The 15626-nt window shown below is 46.7% G+C and overlaps 1 protein-coding gene and 1 non-coding gene across 2 annotated transcripts in view; one reads left to right on the top strand and one right to left on the bottom strand.

Annotated features, from left to right (window-relative positions):
* Cd247 (CD247 molecule) overlaps window positions 1-15626 on the top strand; it is a 69597-nt gene that overhangs the window by 44853 nt on the left and 9118 nt on the right. The window lies entirely within an intron of this gene.
* On the bottom strand, window positions 346-452 carry LOC141414305 (U6 spliceosomal RNA). Its single transcript, XR_012439366.1, has one exon. It is a non-coding gene; the product is annotated as a U6 spliceosomal RNA (small nuclear RNA).

Genomic DNA, 15626 nt, shown 5'->3' on the forward strand with positions numbered 1-15626 from the left:
GATAAATTAGGCTCCTCAAAGGAAAGGAACTTAAAAATAGGGTTATTGTTGCCCATTGAAAAGACAATTGCTACCAGCCATAGTGGGCAAATTCTGCAGAAATAAAATGCACAACCAAACACACAACACATCCCACTACAGGGCTTCTTTTGAGGCAGCTATTAAAGCGGTGTGACTTATTAGTTGGCGTCAGGATTTCGGGAGGATGTTTTATTTTCTCGGGTATCAAGAAGTCCATCTCCTGGACTGTGTGCTTCTTGTGTCAGCAAACAAAATGTTAAAAACAATAACAAAATCGCCTTTTTCTTCTTCTATTTTTCTGACCATCCCCCTATAATTTTTTTTTAAAGTATGGAATGCTTCACAAATTTGTATGTCATCTTTGCAGAGGGGCCATGCTAATCCTCTCGGTATCGTTCCAATTTTAGTAGCTGTGCTGCCAAAGTGAGCCCTCCTATAAAATTTGTAGAACACAGTAGTTGCAGAAAAAGGAAGATTTACTAGCCAAATGAATCCCTGGTTTTAATTCAGGCAATAGACTGGCATTCATAATGATTTAATAGGGAATAAGCCTATGCAGATTTGGATTCAGTCTAACCAGTCATTTCAGTGAGGTGTATTCTTTTAACTTGTTAAAAATTTCATTTTGTTCCACAAAATAATGACTCTGAATTCAGTGTCCAGCTAATAAATCAGCACAGTTCAGTTCAGGTTCCCACTAAAATGGGAATCAAGAGCAAAGGAGGTGCCAATTGCAAACTTAGATTCTAAATATCACTGGCTAATAAGTCACACGACTTTAATAACTGTCTCAAAAAGAAACCCTGTAGTGGGACGTGTTGTGTATGTGGTTGTGTGTTGTATTTCTGCAGAATTTGCCAACTGTGACTGGTAGCAATTGTCTTTTCAATGGGCAACAATAACCCTATTTTTAAGTTCCTTTTCTTTGAGGAGCCTAATTTACTTTTTGTGTGTGAATAAGTACATGTGTGTTACCCTCCCTCTCTCCTTTTCCTTTTAAACAAGAAAAAGAAAGAAATGATGACTTTTTCAGGTCTCTGCTTCCCTGTATGAAGGGCTTTGGGTATTTGAAGTCAGATGGGAGGCAGGAATGAGCACAGCTAATTGGGTACATCCTGGTGTGCTTACTATAAAAGACAGCAATGTAATTGTAGGTTTCTGAGTTTGCCATCTGTACCTGGCCTGTCTGGGGCGTAAGAAAGGCTTGCTAACCCCAGGTCATAGATCACACTGCAGACTTGACTGCAATTCCCCGATGGTTCTGGCCGTAGAGCAGGTAGTGTGGTCTTCTATGCTAAACAACTGAGAGTTGCTCATGTCTGTGGCTACACAGGCAAGCTGCACACAATGCCAGGAAGGGTTGCCAGGATGATCTGTGTCTGCCTGCCCTCCAGAGAGCTAGATCAAGCAAACAGAACAGCCCCAAATCCTTCGGGCCAGGGCTATCAGGCAGCATGTCACCCAAGAAGACTGGTTACATCTGGCAAATGACCATTTGCTGAAATGGGAGAATTGGAGGACCAGGAGCAGGTGATGGAGGACAAAATAAGGCTGGTAGGAGAAAATTGGGAAGAAAAGTGCAAGTTAGAGGAAAGAAGTATATTGACTGAAGATGGAATGATATTATAGATAGATCCTAGGTGGGTGCAGGGCCCAGCCACCTCACCATTGTGAAGGGGACTGGAGCAGAGACTGCCTTCCCAGGGGCTCTGTACACTTCGCCAAGCAGTGGGTTGCCCCACCCAAAGGAGCACATCCTTTCTGGTTTAGACGCTTACTTCTGAGAGATAAGGCATGCCCTGTGTAGATCCTCTCCCTCTGTGGGCTCTCACAGGTGTACACACATTGGTTCACACACCCAGGCTCCCTGCATGCAGGCACAATACAGAGACTCCTGTATTGAGCACAATCTCTGAAGGCACATGGCTTGGCCAGCGAGCCTACTGCTGAGGCTTTGTTCCTTCTACCACACTGCCTGGCCTGCCTCACTCCCTGCACAAACAGATTCTTCTGTGACCATGCTGTGTTTGTAGATGGGCTTTAGCAATGCTGGCTGGTGATCCCAGAGCAACCTCAAACCCCAGCTTAGTCCTTGACCTGGGAAGTGACAGGAAAATGCCAATAACTGAGTAGGATGAGAAGACAGGCACTTGCATCAGCCTCTTGGGCTTGAGGGGAGCCAGGAGGGGAGAAGACCTGGGGGCTCCACGCAGGCTGGGCAATGATCAAGTGGGTGGAGACCACCAAGTGTCACCATCAAATTAATTGTTCAGGTTTCCTCCTATGAACTTTGATTACTCTGTGAATTGGTCAGAATTAACCTTTAATTCCATTACCTCTTCCTCCTGGCTGTGTGTGTGTGTGTGTGTGTGTATGAAAGAGAGAGAGAGACAGAGAGAGAGAGAGAGAGAGAGAGAGAGAGAGAGAGAGAGAGAGAAGAAAGAAAGAAAGAAAGAAAGAAAAGAACAAAGAAAGAAAGAATATGAATGCAGAGCAATTTAGATACTCATAACCTAAAATGCAACTGAGAATCTGGGTTGGAGGTTGGGAGGAGGGAGACACACATACGGCAAGGCATAAAATTGTACTTCATTTTCTTATTTCACAATTATATATTCTTATATATTGTAGAACTTGGAAAATAAAGGAAGACATAAAGAAATTTTAAATTACCCATAGTTTCACAAACCAGAGGCTAAACCAGTGTTAATAGTTTGCTCTATTTTTTTCTCCCAGTCTTCTTTTTAGGTAGGGATGTTTGTGTTTCTGACTGACTACACAAATAAATCTAGACTTAGACTCAATAGGAATAGCTGTAGGGTGCTGCAGCTGCCGCCAGTGGCTCTCATCCGTCCCTGGCGTCCAGGTGAGACATCCTAGGGAACAAATGATGTGGCCACAGAGAGAGCAAGGGGGTGGTGATATGCCCCAGGCTCCCCAGCAAGTGCCCCAGCCTGAGCTGGAGGCATCTGGGTGTACTCCCTCCCCTGGGACAGAGCTGTGACGGAGGTGGCAGCCCAGCGGCTGACTCTCAGCTTAGGATCACCCACGCCCCCTGCACATCCCCAGCACTGCAGCTGCAGGTTTTGTGGGGTCTTTGATCCATGTGAAGTTCATCACAAGTGAGTACCCACTAGGCGTGGGCTGGGTACCCAAGGGTAGCCACACTGAGGAGCACACCTTCAGGAAAAACTTTCTTTGGGCTTTGTCTGCACTGCAGCCTCCCTGTCTCACAAAAGACCTCCTTGAATGGAAGGTTCAGAAATTCTTGGGCCCTGTAGGCCTGGAGCCTCCCAGCCCAGACTCCAGAGCTCAGAATTCAGTCCCCAAAGCCACTGAACTTGTCAGGGTAAGGTCAGGTGAGATGTAGGGCTCTCTCTCCTACATCTTGCTGCATACACAGATTTTTCTGAGGCTCACCTATTATTTCGCCCCCACGTCTGAGACATGAAGCTCTTAGTCATAATCTCACTCTTGTCAAATGTTTTGGGGAACTGCGGATGCATTAAAAACACAAAGATGGGAGGTGGTGGTCTGCTCTGGGGCTCAGCCACAGAGGCAAAAATATAGGTGAAATTTACTGACCTTTATGGCTTATGAATTTGTTACACACTTGATCACCTGTGGTATACTGGCTAGCAAGGGATTGCAAAGTCAAAATAGAATAAAATATGTTCCAGACCACGTCGGAGTTCTGTTTTCAACAGGGACAGAATCGTCATCAAATAATTAGTGAAAAATGTGCCAAGAGCAACAGAGTGTCGAAAAGTCAGAAATATTACCAGACTTCCTTTGAAAATAGAATATTAGCTGGAGGTGTAGTTTAGTGTTAGATCTCAGGTTTGACATATGCAAGGTCCTGGATTTGATCGCCAACCCTCCACCTTAAAGCAACATTAGCTACATTTGCGGATATATGCTCAATATGCTTTTCTTCAATCTCTGGCCATCTGTTCAGAAAGTACCTGTGTGTTTAAAGCAGTGGGCCCAATTGTTAATATAAAAAAGCACAAGAAATAAAGGTATCCAAAGACCATTTAGACGTAGAGGAGGTGGTACATTTCTTATCTCTTTTAAAAAGACTAACAATTAAATCTGTTTCTTCACATCTAGAGGTACTTCACCTGAAAAGATATCTGAAGACTGATAGAAAACATATCGAATATATTGTTTGAATATGCAACTAACATTTTGCTTGGGGGTTGTTTGTTTTGAGCCAGGGTCTCACTATGCTGCCCAGGCTGGTCTCAAGCTTCTGAGCTCAACTAACCCTCCTGCTTTAGGCTCCTGATCAGCTGGGTCTACATTCTGATACCACCATGACGGTCTAAGCTAACATCCTGTTTAATACTACATTTGCCCCATGATTCCTGACTAGAAGTAGGTGCTCACTGAAAGGAAATTAGTTCTGCCTGAAAGCAGCACAGAAGTTTGCCCAGAGGAATTCACATTTGAGATGAACCTTAAAAGATGAGTAAAAGTTTGTCAAGCTAAACATTTTAATGGGAGAATGAGTTATTGGGAGCAATTGGCTGGCCCTCCCAGAAGGCCAACAGCCCCTTTCACGTGAACCCAAGGCCTGTTCTTTGATGAGACATCAGAAGAATGCTGTGCAAGGAGCACTCCTGCCCCAGCAGGGTGTAGGCCTGAGTCAAATGCAGGGAAGGGGGCCTGCTCACAGCCTGCGCACTGCCAGCCTTCCAGGGAGGAAGACTACATCCTGCAACATCTCAATCCCATCTTCTCAAGCCCACACCAGGCCAGCCAGGGGGGACCATAGGGAAGATGAAGGGCACAGGTTGGGAATTGATGGCTGCTCATTACAAAATCATAAGCAGTCTTTCTCCTGCTGACTAGCTTAGACACTGGATCCCTGAGCAGAGCCCAGCTGGAAGGAAGCAGAGAAATTACTTTATTAACACCTTTATTTTGGAGGCGAAGAAATCGAGGGTGAAATAACTTTTTTAGGATCACATACTTGGAGTGATAGCTTTGCAGAGGCTCCCATGAAATAAAACACTCTTTTGTGTTCTATTTAGAGGGACTTTGAAACGTATGGGGCAAGATTCATTTATTTTATAGCATTCATGACCTTTAATCAATCAATCAATCTCTCAATCACCCAAGAAACTATGTAATTACAGAGACCAAGGGATGTCTAAAACTTGACTTCCTACAAGGTAGTAACAAAAGACCTAGAAACCCTGGCTTTTGCCCTGAAGCAACCTGCAGTCTAGAAAGAATTGACATAGTGAGAGTAAGGAGTGCCCAGTGCTCTTAAAAACAATGAATGTAATTGAAGTTGGGGTGGGCTGCAGTTGCTGGGGGAGGAAGCCTTTTTAGGGAGGGAAAGCTAAGAAAGTCCTGCAAAGGACAGTACCTCAGTAGAGAGCTCTGGGTAACATTTTGAAACATTCAAGGACAAAAATAACAAATTGTACAAATGCGACCTCACTCCTGGGTTCAGGGCTTCTCCTGTCTTCACAGCCATGTGCTCCTTGTGCATTCAGATAAATCAGCAAAGTCTAGGCAGGGGCAAGATTCCAGCTTCGTTTTGGCTGCAACATTTCTTCATTCTTTCTCTCTTGCTGCCATTCTGGTCTGTTTGGTGAATTGGACTCGTCTTTGCAAGGGACAGACTGCCCAGTCCCCTACCTCATTTCTACAGGGCCCTGAGCAATCCACTGAGTCCCTACATTTCCCAGAGCAGCTTCATGGCTCCCTCCCAGGAACAAAGGCACTGCTGAGCAAGCACACACTGATACAGTGTGACCCATCACCAGCTCCTGCACACACGCAGGCTGGCATCTCACACCTGCTTTCAGAACCCCTGTGACACAGGTGGATGTGAGGTCTTCCAGGCCAGGCGCAAGCACCTTCCATGCTGGTCTTCAGAGAATAATGCATGTGAAGAAAGCAGGGCTGGAAGGGTTGTCATTGTTAGTGTATTTTAAACCAAGCAGATCTTCAGGCAATTCAGTTAAGGACGGCATAATGTCCACATTGACAGGACACAATGTGGGAAGTGAACACCAGACAGCTCTACAATGTCACAGTTATGGTTCACTTGGGTGTTTTTCTGAGGAGAGACAGATTTGTGGGTCTAGCCCCTGTTGGGGTGCTTGGTGTCTACAAGAGAGAGCTTTGGGGCTGCATTTCTTTACGGAGTGGCGTGTCTGCAAAATGCTCAGGTGGGGCTGGATATAGTTACAGAATCTTCCAGACCATCCAACTCAAAGTCAGGTGTTCTCAAGGAGTCGTGGCACTTGAGAACATGGAGGAGTGGGTTTGAAGGAAAAATTCCCAGGCTCTGATTCAGCTGCTCTGGGTGATTCTGACACAGGTGGAAAGTGACTTAGGCTCTGCTATAAGCCAAAAAGAGTAAGAATGCCCCTTGTCACCCCCTCCCCAACCAGCTCTACCACTTTTTTCTCTTTCTAAAATTTGTAAAATCCTCTGTATCTGTGTGTTTTTTTTTTTTTTTTTTTTTTTTTATGAGTACCTTGTCACCAGACCTGGGTAGCTCAAATTAGGGAAAGTTAGAAAATGCTGACAGCCCCTATCTCCTCAGCCCCCTCTCCCTACCCACGGCCCCTTCATTCCCTCCAATGGATGGGAGACCTCACAGCTCTGGCGCGGGCAGTGCACGCTCAAATTCCTGGAACTCCACCCCAACGGCCCGTGAAGGGGTGCCGTGGATAAAGTTCAGGGTTCCCCCCTTGCTGGTTATGCATTCTGGGAAAACCCTGAAACCTAGAGCTCACAGGGCTACGAATGAAAGCAGCTGTGATTCTGAGAGTGGCAGGTTTGACGACATTTGGAATCCCCCTATGAAAACAGAGAGACCCTCTGTGCTTCCTCCAGGCTCTGAGCGAGGGGGAGGCGGCGGCTGGGCCGGGGAGGTTTACGTCTCTGGGGCCTTGAAAGAGGAGACAGCCCCTCCTCACCGCTGCACCTTGGTGGATACGCACGTGCACGGGTTGGCCTTCTCCCGATCATTGTCCCTACCCCAGACAGACCACAGGGACTGGCCCTTTCCCTGCCCCTCAGGGGGGACACCTGAGCAGTGCTCCCTGATTTCAGGAAACAGCCCCCAGCCACCCCTGAGAACGCCAGCCAGGCAGACAGGCTGCTCGGTGCAGGGGTCTGGGGGCGGTGCGGTTCTGGGGAAAGGGACCACAAGTGGGGGCGGGCGCCTGGTGTATGCGAGCAGCTCAGCCCCGAGATCACAGGCGATAACCCGCGCAGAGTGGCAGCGCTCGCTCGCTCGACAGGAAACCTCGAGGAGGAGACAGCTGCGGGCCGAGGGAGGGGCTGCTGCTCCGAAACCGCAGGAGCCCCGCGGGACAGGAGCGCGCGCGGGGCACAGCCTGGGCTCGCGGGCCTGCTGTCCCTCTGCGAGAGGAATGTCCTTCGGATTTGGTTGGGGACCCGGGCCTCTTGGAGAGAAGAGCCCACCGCCCCGAGTGGCCCACCTACCCCACTTTTCACAACCAGGCTCAGGGGTAAGCCGGTCAGGCCAGGTGTCCCTTGGGTGCCGGTGGCTCACGCCTGTAATCCTAGCTGGTGAGGAGGCAGAAATCAGGAGGGTCGCAGTTCAAAGCCAGCCCGTCAAATAGTTCGAGAGACCCTATCTTGAGCTGGTGGAGTGGCTGAGGTGGCAGGGTGCCTGCCTAGGAAGGGTGAGGCCCTGAATTCAATCCCCAGTATTGCCAAAATAATAATAATTAGCTATTTTTCAGAAAGGGTCTTACATTTTTGCCTAGGTGGGCCTCAGACCTGGGTCCTGCTACCTATAGCCTCCCACAAAGCTGGGATGACAGCCGGCGCTATCATGCCTAGCTTATTGGTTGAGGTGGGTTCTTGCTAACTTTTTGTCCTTTGGCTTTGAATCTCGATTCTGCCTGATCTCTGCCTTCCAAGCAGCTGGGATGACAAGTGTCTGTTTTAAAATCAACATGGCATGTCCACCTCCAGCCTTCTAGAATCTGGTGGCAGTAGAATGCTTGCTCCTCCAGCAGCGTGTGGCCTCCTTCACACTGTGGCCTGGAATGTGAGCTGCCCATGCACCGGGGCCACCAAGAGCGGAGGCTGGCCTGCAGAGTGCCCAGTGGGAGGCTTAGGATGGGAGACTGACACCCAAGTTTCTGATGGGTGTGCTGGGAGACAATCTGGCTAGTAAGATGGTTCCCCTGAGGAGGGTGATGGTCCAGGGTTGCAGGTGAGCCCTCCTGGCTTCCTTGGCCCCATGGACATCCTTGGGTTGCCCAGGCAGCCTTAGTCCCTGAAGTCCAGAAACCTGCCAGGTCACTAGGGTCACCACCTCCCAGCTGGCTGAGGGTCTAGCTGGGGCAACTTGGGCTGGGTGGGTTTGAACTGCTTGCATCTCACTTCACCTGCTGACTTTGTGGGTGCTCAAGTCTGGGATGGGAGGGGCTTCAACAGAGAAAGCATCTCATTCCTACAGCACTGGGAATGATAAGCAGCATGATGTCATGGCCAGCACTGTTTCTGCATACACATGTAAATGTAATCACATTCCCCAAACCAAAAGTAGGGCAAGTCATCACCGGAAACATGCCCAGCCACTGCCAGATTCAAGGAGCTTTGCTGGCCTGAGCGGTCCTGTCCCTCTTTCTGTATTGCCCAGAACTGTGTTTGCATACTCTTCCCTTCATTTCAGAGTTCACATCATTTGCTTTTGGTTTGGTGGTTCAGTATTATAAATGTAATATATTATCATACAATTTCACACAGCACAAAAAAGTGCAAAACAGAAAATAAGTAAAATTCTCCCAAACGCTCTCTTTCTTGTGGCTCATCTACAGAGGTAGATGGCATGTAGCCATTCAGATATAAATACATTTTAAACATTTTTATTGTGGTAAAGATTCATATAATTTATTGCGTTCACCATTTTTAAGTGTAATTTGGTGACATGAAGTTCATCCGCAATGTTGGGCGGCCATCGCCGTTACCCACTTCTACTGTCCATTTTTTTCATCAGCTCAAACAAAAACTCCATCCAGATCCATTTTTAAAGTATATGTGTGTAGCCTACATCACAGTTCTTTTTTACACAGAAATATTACACATACCATTATGGAGGTTGTTTTTTAATTTTTAACCTAATTATCTCAAAGATCTTTCCATGGTAGCCCATACATTGCTAGCCGCTGTCTGTGTGGTCTTTTCTTTTTTAACTGCCATATAAATAGACCAAAATTTATCAGATTCCCAGTTAGTGGACATTTATGTTGTTTTCTTTCTGTGCATCTGCAGATAATGGTAGAATAAATAGCTTTGTACATATGCTTCTGTATGCTGTAAGAGTTTATCTGTGGAATAATTTAAATTCTCACAGAAATGGCAAAATCCTTCCTGGAATTTTGACATAGGGAGCTTGGAGTGGGTTGGCTTTTTTTTGTAAATGGTGCTCATGTTCCAGAGCATAACGTGAGGGTTACATGCTGTGGGAGAAAGGCTGAAGCCCTGGCAAGACCTGGCCTTTCACTTGGGCTCTGTCACATATGCACTGTGGGGCCACAAGAGAGCCATTTTACCTGCCGGCCCTTCAGTTTCTTTATTGGCAAAGTGGAGCAAATAAGGTCTGCCCAGCTTACTTCGCTTTGGTGTTGTTATGATCAAAAGAAATAAAAAACACAAAAGGATTTCCTCCACTGCAAGTGTGGAGCAGATGTTCGATGTGACCGTGATGGTTAATACTATCAGTCCCTGGAGTCAGTAGCCACATGCCCAAGCTGGCACCAGGAGGCTTAAAGATTGTCTCCATGCCAAGCTGGCACCTGGAGGCTTAAAGATTGTCTCCTCTCTGTTCCTCTCTCTGTGTATATATATGTATACATACACATCATATGTGTGTATTGCTTTCTCCATATCTATATACACGCATATGTATATATGTACACACACACACACACACACACACACATATGTTCCACACATGGGATAGGGGGAAGATCGTTAGGCAACCGTTATAAAGGATATTCAGTAAAACTATGAAGTAACATGAAACATGAAATATGATTATATAAAATAACATGAAATGTTGAATTATAATATAATATGGACTGAGGAAAAGCAAGTTTTCTTTAGGACAAAAGTTTCGATGCAGAATGATTACAATTTATAAATAGCAAACATTTTGAAAGACCACTTGCTATCATATTAATAGTGGCTATGTTTGAATGTGAAATTATGGGTGATTTGGGTTTTCCCCCTACTTTTCTAAACTTTTATAATGAGTTGATTTACTTAAAAATAACAAGGAAATTGGTCACGGAAAAAAATTAAAAGTATTATACAAACCATAACAACTTCAATGGAAATAAAAATACAAGAAGGGAAACCTTGGCCCCCAAGAAAAGTCTCCTTCTTCCCTTGGAATCTTTGTCTATGGGAATGTATAATTTGCAAGTAGTTGTGACCAGATTATCAATTCTACAATAAAATATGAATATTTGAAATCCGACACTGAGGAAGGGGGTGAGGATGCTGTAGCAAACTACCATAACTACGTATTATATGGTATCAACAAGTAATGTCAAGTGCTCTCAGGTCAAGGTGATTAGGGTATCTCTTGGGGAGCAGCAGCCTTTATGGACATTGGCCAGTGTGTGTCCTGACCTTACATTTGGTAGCAAGCCACGTGCACCTATTAACTCCATAGGGCTCTCAGCCTCAAAGAAATAAGGCCAGTTGTACAATCAGGATTTCCTGCAGTAACAATGTGACCCTTGGAGAAGGAAGGACCCCACAGCCTAATGGGGACTCCTAGTCTTAGGTCTAAGGACCAGCAAGTACTCCAAGGGTAGTACTAAGTGGTGGTTAGGAACGTGGATGATGACCGGGCACGGTGGTGGTGCATGCCTAAAGTTCCACCAGCTACTTGGAAGGCAGAGGTAGGAAGGTCTGAGGCTGGCCTGGGCAAAAACACTTGACCTTATCTGAAAAACTAACTAAAAGCCAAAGGGCTGGAGGTATGGCTCAAGTGGTAGAGCCCTTGCCTAGCAAGCACAAGGCCCTGAGTTCAATCCCTAGTGCCACAAAAACAAACAAAAAACTCCAAAACCCTGGACTTTGGATGCAGACACAACTGGCTTATAGAATAAAAACCAATCTGAGTCCCAGTTTCCCCAGTTGTGAAGTAAGAGACACTGTGAAGCTTGAACAAAACTAACATATTGTTCCAGACACTTCAACTAGTGGTTATCATCATTATACTGTGTGTCTAGCCTCCATCTTTCCTGCTGCAGTGAAAGTTAGCTGCTCAATGAAAAGCAGCAAGCCTGGAGGGAGAGGCTGGGTGCCTGATGCTATGGTCATGGATTGGCATGATACCCAGCTTCCTACCCAACACAGACACCCCCAGAGCTGCTGCCACTGCCTTCCTGAGAACATGTGACTTCCTGTTTTCTAAATTCTTAGCCTGCAATGTCATCATCACTTGAATCTGAGATTGGGGGTAGGGCTGGGCAGCAGCAGATCCTGAGCTCAAATTTGAGGGTACAAGGGAAGAAGGTTGGTGGACTAGGAAGGTGGTTGCCCCAATGTCACACTATTGCAGAGCCAGGACTTAGACTCTTGTTGGCTTCCCTCAAAGGATTTGCTGATACCTGCTTCCTATGAAAGTAGAGATGAGCTGGACATGGGTGGGATTTGAAGGGCTGCCCTATAAAAACGGGAGGTTGGGTGTAATTTGCACTTCTGAAAGTAGAACTAAGACAAAGCTTACTTTTAAAAAGATGAAAAATTAGAGCTCTCCACCAGTGATTGGTGTGTAGCAAGCTTCTTGTCACTGGAGGTATTCAAACAGGGTGTTGGTCAGAAAAATCCTGGCAAAAGGTGGGAAGCTCTCTGGATGAGAGGAATCCCAAAGGTACTTGGACAAGGTGGAGAGAGAAGGAATTTTGCTTCAGGTGCACTCAGGAACTTTCTAGCACTGTGACATTTTGGAGCCTTACCTCTGTTATCTGCAAATTGAAATTAGTGACAATTCTGCCACTGGTGATAATTCTGAACATTTACCCAGGCTATGCAAGAACAAAGAGTCCTATAAACTGTGTGCCCAGGACAAATGGAAGTTACATCACTATTGTCTTGTGAAGCCAGTAGTCCACACACTACAAGCCCCTCCTGTGTGCCGGGCACTTCTCACCTCTACATGATCTGCCTTGATCCTCACAACCCTGAGAGATGGGTATTCCCCACCATGAGCTGGGGAACCTAGCTTCCATCCTCAACCCTGACTTGAAGGAGTAGGGGGGAGGGGGCCTGCTGCTGCTTGTACCTACAGAGTCTCTACCACAGCAAGAAGGTCATTTGAGACCTGTGGGCTCAGCACATGCTGATGTGCAGGGCACCTCCCCAACACACTTGGCCTTATTTGCTCTTGCCACTGTCCTGCAATGTCAGCCTTATTAAATTGCTTTGCAGGGGAACTGAAGCTCAAAGAGCTAAGAAAGCTGTCCTCAAATACCAAACCAATAAGAGGCAGATTCTGAACTTGAACCTTATAGTCACTCTGCTTTGGAGGCTTATACTCTTTCCTCTTCTCAAGTGCACAATGGTGTGCCAGGTGAGGAAAGGAGATGAGCAAGGGAAACCAAAATGCACCAGCTAGGAGGAACACACGACAATAGACAGTCACATACTATGTGACTAAGTGTCAAAAATGGGCAGCCAGCAAGGGCTGTGCATTCAACACTGAAACCTGTGCCTACAGGTGAGGTGTACCTGAGGCCGAAGCCTGAGAAAGCACCTGGACTCAGGAGACCCAGTGACTCCATACAGCTTTGCCAATAGCCAGCAAGGAAGAATGAAGCTGATTCATTTTTTGGCCTCAGTTTATTGTGAATTAGGCCCCATAATAGCCCCCTACAGTCCCCTTCAGTACCCCTCTAAGAACCAAACTAGATCAGACACAGGAAATCATCTTAACAGCATAAAGTGGGGTTCACACATGAGGTGTCCATACTGGTTGGGTGTGAGGGAGTTTAGTAGATGCCCAGCTCCTCAACAGGTTTGCTGGATGGGGAGGTTGAAGGAAAGATGGCCGAGTGTGTGTTTGCACTATTTTCGGGCTCAGGCAGGGCTGGCTTCATTAAGATCTAATTCCTGTTCTCACAGCCTGGCTGGGAGACACATGGCCAACACAATTCAAATAAATCCCATTCAGAGAAACCAGATTCTGTAAGGACAGAGGTCTCCCTAGGCTGTCCTCAGGGGCCTCAGAATCTTCCCACTCATGGTTGGGAAGAAACTGAACTTGAACTTGGGGCTCTTATGAAGAAGACAGAAGGCTGTATAGAGAAGGTGAGGCTCACTCTCCCCTACTAAACTCAGAACATTTTAGTTGCAGCGAACTGTATGGACTGATACTCTGTTCATTTTGGCTGCCTGGGAGCCTCCTCTGAGCGTCTCACATGATCTGCTCCAGGTGTCCTGCTACAAGGTGGAGGGCTCCAGTTTATTCATGCTGAAAATAAAAACAGGAACATTGTGGAGCACAAGTCAGGTCCTTTGCGCCATAAGAATTATTGTGTTTTATGCTTGTCACCCTCTAATGGGACAGGTGAGATAATTATCTCCATTTTATAGTGAAGAAATCAAGGCTTAGAGAAGTTCAGTCATGCACAGTTCAAAAGTACACAAAAGGCCAGGCATAGTGACTCATGTTTGTAATCCCACCTATTCAGGAGGCAGAGATCTGGAGGATCATGGCTACCTTGAAGCCAGCCCAGGCAAAAAGTTAGCACGGCCCCATGTCAACCATGAAACTGGGAGTGGTGGCATACACCTGTCATCCCAGCTATTCAGGAGGCAGACATTGGGAGGATTGAGGTTCCAGATTGGCTCTGGGCAAAACTGTGACACCCCATCAGAAGAAGACAAAACAAAAAAAGAAAACAACAAAAAAACACAGAAATGATAGCGTAGAAGAAGGACCAAGGCTTTAACTTTGCTCCTCCTATCTGACTGTGAATTTTCCGTTTGTGTGGGGTATGGCTGTATCTCTGTGGAAGGCTGAGCTTTCCTCTCCTGTACTCTGGCCTCCATTTACTGCCCATTTATTGTCTGTGGATGCTGCAGCTCTGAATCACAACCCAGCCCAGCACTGCAACCCCTCCCAGGCCCCAGCCCTGGCCAAATAAATTAGAATATCTGCAGAGACAGCAGTGGGCAGATTCAAATGTACAGCCAGGCTTGCAAGCTCAGGGCTCTAGGACTCTTGATCAGTTTCTGGGACCCCTTTCAAATTCTGGGGTTCTCTTGGGGGCGGGGAATCTGGGGTGGAGGATAAGAACATGAGATAAAATGGCTTCTCCATTGTACAGGAAAGCTGCCACCCTGTAAGGCCTTAAATACCTGCTAGGAATTGGCCAATGGCTCCATGTGGGATGGGCGGTAGAAGTGTGAACAGGTATACAAGTGGATCAGGGAAGGAGGCAAACAGCTTTCAGCCTGGGGGGTGAGGAGAGAAACAGGGAAGAAGCTGGGACAGGGAAGAGAGTGGTGACACTGTCACTCACTGTGATGAGTTACCTTTCTGAAAAACTTCTGCTCCAGGGAAGCCCTGAACCCTGTGTGTGACCTCATGAGTTAAGCTGTAAGCCCCATGAGGATATGGGTTGTGGAGACTCTGCCCAAACAGCAGACATCATTGTCCTTACAGAGGGAACAGAAGCCCATTTACAAATCACCTGCCAATGCCTTAGTCCATTTGGCTCTTGCCACAGCCCTTAAGGTAGATAAGAAGGCCCTCCATTTTATAGATGAAGAGACTGAGGCAGAGTTGAGAGGCCACTTTCTAAGACCACACACAGCTAGTAAGTGGCAGGGAAAGCACTAGAAGCCACCTGACCCAATCTAGGGTCTTGTCCACTTCAAAAGAGCCGATGCCCATTAAACATTTTAACAATTATGTAATTGAATTAGGTCTGAATTCTTGCATGGAACTCTCTGGGCTATTGCTCCATTCCTCACGCCCATCCCTCCAGCCAAATGTCCTCTCCTCGACCAAACCACACACAGCACAGTTTTCATTGGTCATAAAACATGTTGCTCTAGGAAGGAAGGAAGGAAGGAAGAAAACTTGTCCTTCTTACTTATCTCCTGGGAGGCGTCCAATTCCCCTGTGCCCCACTGTGCTGACTCTGCATAACACGAAGAAACATTCCTTCTTATTGGTTCGAAATTTACTGTCCAGTAATTTTTCTGTTCTCATTTTACGCGACAGGCAGCTGAGTGATTTTCTCTTTCCCAGCCCTTTCTATGAATCTCAACCAGCCTGTAAATCGTGTTGACATCTTTCCAGCTCTAAAAGAAAAAACCACTCCAGCTTTGGTGGCCTTTGCTGAGGGCTAGCTTGCCTCTTAGAGGTCTTAGGAGGCCATCTCGGGTCAGTGGAGATTTCTAGCACTGCACAGGGGTAGGGGGCAGGCAAGTCCAGGGCCAGGCCCTGTGCCTTCCTCTTCACAGAAACTTAGCCCTCCTCCCCAAATTCCATGGTATCTAATGATGGTCCACCCTGTGCTCACTTGGCACTCTGGTGTTGGAGGTGGAGGAGAAGGAAAAATGAAGAC

This window comes from Castor canadensis, chromosome 11, assembly GCF_047511655.1.
Source record: "Castor canadensis chromosome 11, mCasCan1.hap1v2, whole genome shotgun sequence".
Classification (NCBI taxonomy): Eukaryota; Metazoa; Chordata; class Mammalia; order Rodentia; family Castoridae; genus Castor; species Castor canadensis.